The sequence below is a fragment of the Hakea prostrata genome, chromosome 6 (assembly GCF_041222555.1).
Source record: "Hakea prostrata isolate BN-2017 chromosome 6, UWA_Hpros_2, whole genome shotgun sequence".
Classification (NCBI taxonomy): Eukaryota; Viridiplantae; Streptophyta; class Magnoliopsida; order Proteales; family Proteaceae; genus Hakea; species Hakea prostrata.
Genome location: NC_142605.1, coordinates 32,017,594 through 32,022,036, shown reverse-complemented (window position 1 = coordinate 32,022,036; position 4,443 = coordinate 32,017,594).

Genomic DNA, 4,443 nt, shown 5'->3' with positions numbered 1-4,443 from the left:
TCTTTATTACTCGAACCATCCACATATACCTCCCAAGTGGTTGGTATAATGGGATCCTCAATGGTGGGTTCCATCGGTGCAGTAGTTTCTACTACAAAGTCGGCTAATGCCCGAGCCTTGATTGCAGTTCTGGGCTTAAAACTCACTTGGAACTCACTTAGCTCAACCGACCAGGATACCATCCTTCCGGACAAATCAGGTTTGTTAAGAACTTTACTAAGAGGAAAAGTTGTAAATACCTCAATTGGATGAGCCCTGAAAATATGGCCTTAGCTTCCCGGCGGCCATCATGAGAGCCAGAGCTCGCTTCTCAATCTGCGAATATCTCGTCTCCGCATCTAGCAACACGTGGCTTACATAGTAAATCGGCCATCGTTTCTTATCTTTCTCCCGAACAAGTACCGCACCGACCGCCGAAAGGGATGTCGCTAGATATAGCTGTAATATTTCCCCTTCTCCGGTCCGGACAGGATCGGTGGTTGTCCAAGTGCTTCTTTTAATTCTTTGAAAGCTTTCGGCACTCTTCAGTCCACTTTGCTTCCTCACCGCCCTTCAGGTCTTTAAGTGCCTTGAAGAAAGGCAAACATTTTTCTCCGACTTGGAGATAAATCGATTTAAGGCAAGCAACTCTCCCCGTCAAACATTGTACATCCCGAACGGTTTTGGGAGCCTCCATATCAATTAGAGCTTGTATTTTGGCAGGATTTGCCTCAATTCCCCTCGTGATACCATGAAACCCAAGAATTTGCCCGAGGAGACTCCAAAGGCACATTTTTCGGGGTTCAACTTCATTTGATGTTTCCTCGATCGAGAAAACCTCAGTCAAATCTGCAATGTGATTTGCTTTTGTAAAGCTTTTCACCAAGATGTCGTCAACATATGCTTCAACATTCTTTCCTATCAGCTCTTTGAAAATCTTGTTGACGGCCCTCCGATATGTTGCTCCCGCATTCTTCGGGCCAAAAGGCATGACCTTGTAATAATAGCTTTCACGATCGGTCATGAAAGCCGTATACTTCTCATCCTCCTTATTCATAAGGATCCGATTATACCCCGAGTAGGCATCCATGAAACTTAAAGTTTCATATCCTGCAGATAGCATCTATCAAAAGGTCAATCCGAGCCAACGGGTAGCAATCTTTTGGGCAAGCTTTGTTTAGATCCGTGTAGTCCGTACACATCCTCCACTTCCCATTCGCCTTTTTCACCATCACCACGTTGGCCAACCAAGTTGGGCACTTGATTGGTTCTATGAAACCAGAATTCTTAAGTTTTTCAACTTCGTTCCGAACGGCTTCATACTTTTCAATAGAGAAATTTCTTCTTTTCTCGTATCACTGGTTTCGCCTTAGGGTCTATCCGAGTTTGTGCTCGCAATGGCCCGATCGATCTCCGGCATGTCCTCAGCAGACCATGCGAATACATCCTTATTCGTTGAAGAAATAACTTCAACTCATCTTTAAACTCTTCCAAATTGTTCGGACCCGACATAAGTAATCTTTTTCTCATCCTCGGTACACAAAGCTGGATTTGCTCCAGCTTTCTCCACCGGTTCGGGCCTTTGCATCTCTCGTCTCTTCCCGATCATCTCGAACTTCTATGGGGAGGGCAGTAACCTTCCTCGGACCCTCCTTGTCTTTTAAATAGGCAACATAACACCGCCGAGAGATCTTCCGGGTCGGAGGAGACTTGACCGATTCCCATATTAGTCGGGAATTTTATCTTCGAGTGCTTTGTCGAAACAATGGCACCTATCTTGGATAAAGATGGTCGCCCGAGAATCATATTATAGGCTGATAGTTCTCGAACCACCAAAAAATTGATTCGGACAGTTGTTTCTTTAGGAAAACTTCCAATGGAAAGATCCAACTGAACCGATCCTTCCGCTACCGCAGATGACCCCGCAAAGCCATATAGGTGTGTAGATGAAGGTTTCATCAAGTCCCGATCCACCTTCAATTTTTGATACACTTCGTAAGAAATTAGGTCACCTGCAGACTCGTATCAATCAATACTCTATGCACTTCCCGCCGTGCAATCTCTACCTTGATGACTATAGCATCATCATGAGGTAAACAAACATCTCTTTCGTCTTCTTAGCTAAAGGTGATAGAATCTTCACCATTCAGCTTCTTCCACTTCTGCGCCTCTCCGGCTCCAACAAATTTGGATTTGGTTTTTAAACTCCGGAATGATTCGGGCTCTGGACCCCCGAAGATGGTAAGGATCGGTGACCGAGTAGCAGCTTCAATCACCTCCTTGCCTTTTTTGGACTTCGGGGCCTCCCTCGATCGTTCTGAACTAACCGAACGATTCCTTTTAGGGGAAGCCGCACGTGGCCCACGTGGCTCCTCCCTTCTCCCTGCTAACAAACCGGACAGATGTCCCCGAGATATCAATCTTTCAATATCTGCCTTCGATGACGACAGTCATTAGTATAATGACCATAGTCCTTGTGGAATCGGCAATACTTTTCCCGATCCTGCTGCTCTCCGGGTTTCAAAAGAATTTTAGGCGGCCACTTCAAAATATTTTTTCTTTTGAGGATATTCAAAATATCAGCCCGAGGAGCATTCAATGGAGTGTACTCACTTCTACCGGGGGATCTTTGGCGCCAAGGTTGGGATCTTCCAACCCGATCGCGAACATTCTTCTTTGGCTTCGCTTCGCTCAGAGCCTTTTGTTCCTTATTGGAGACTTTATTATCTCCTTGGCGCGCATCTAGAATCTCCATGACTTCAGCCTCTTTCGGCATCTCCGTACCAACTCAAGCATAAGTCGTGGGTATATCCCGTAGTAATAACTCCAGGAGTTTCCCATTTGTGAGTCCTGTGAATAGAGCGGTTCCGGCTACTGTTCATCCAAGTTTTCTATCTCCATCGTCACTTTGTTGAATCTTTTCGGAAACTCTCCGATCGATTCGTTCTTTCCTTGTTTGACAAGAAACAAGGTTTCTTCCGTTTTCTTGACCTCGTATCCCACTCTGGAATCGCCCTATGAATAGGCGCGCCAATTCGTCAAAGTTTACGATCCTTCCCTAGGGGAGGTTAGAAAACCACTTTTGTGCCGCTCCAGTTAGAGATGAACCGAAAACCCCGCATAAAATTTCATCGAATTACCTGAAACCGCCATGGTCTATTGGTAATAGCCGATGTGAGCTGTTGGATCTCCGGAGCCATCGAATGTTGAGAAGGTAGGCAAACAGAAGTTATGGGGAAACCGATATCCCGCAATTGGCTCAAGCAAAAGGAGTCTTCCGAATGACCGAGTAAATATCCTCAGTTATTCTTCCCTTAGCCAATTGCCCTAACTTCTCATTGATGTTGGCCAATTCTTGACCAATCTGGGTCGGGTGATCTTCAGCAATACGATCACGACCTCGATTAACACGATCATCACGTGCTACTCGATCATCACGAACAGCCCGTCCTTCACGAACGTTTCTCTCGTCACGAATCGCTCGATCATCACTAACGGCTCTTCCGACAAGTGGGTGAGTGAGTTCTTACCCCAGTATCCAACCTTGTATTTGAATCAGTTGTACTCTCTTGCGGTCTGTCGAACCGATCGCCTCGCCTTGGTTGATCATCAATCCTCCGAAGTCCTCGGTCTCCTTCACGGAAATTCTGATCAACATTCCGGTCTTCAACCATTCTTTGGTCACGTGGTATTTGATCACGTGGCAATGCACGTCTCCCTGAATCGTGTTGATCAGGTTCTTGTGGTAAAACCACTCGTCTGGTGAGCACGCGGAGTGCTTGGCTCACCTCCAAGAGTTGAATCTTTACCTGATCCAATTGATCTTGGATTGTATCGGGAGGAGGATTACATCCTCCCCGGCCATCATCCACCTCGATAGGATTTTGGCTTTCCGGGGAATATCCGGATTATTCACCCCGGGTATCTGAACACCGGAATTGCGTTGTGCAGCGGCTGCTGCGGCTGCCGATCTAGTCACCATGGCTTTTTCAAGTCTTTCCCACAGACGGCGCCAAATGATGCGTCCAAAATCTACTCAGCCCTTGGATCTCCACGTGATGTCCTGCAAAACGAAAGCGTCAGATGTGGCCCGACCGCTGGGGTCGGGAGTCCACCTCCGAAAGCTAAGTCGGTTAATGAACTTAATCACAAACGGCTCCGCTAGAAGCACAGAGATAATGAATGAAGAAACGGGAAAGGTGATCTAGATAGCGTGACGCCGATAGTTTGGATCTATCAGTATGTATCTGAACCTGAGTATCAGATAGTATTTTTTTGATCGATTGATCCGTCCCTCACCTTGTATGGTAGTGAGGTTTATATAGAGTGTACCTTCGAATCTCCTTCGTTGGATGCACTCGAGCCTTCTTCGGGTAGTCGTTGGATCTTATCAATAAGATCCGTTGAGCGATAGACTTCTACTAGTTTGGGCTAGTAGAGGACTCCTGAGATAACCGTTAGGTT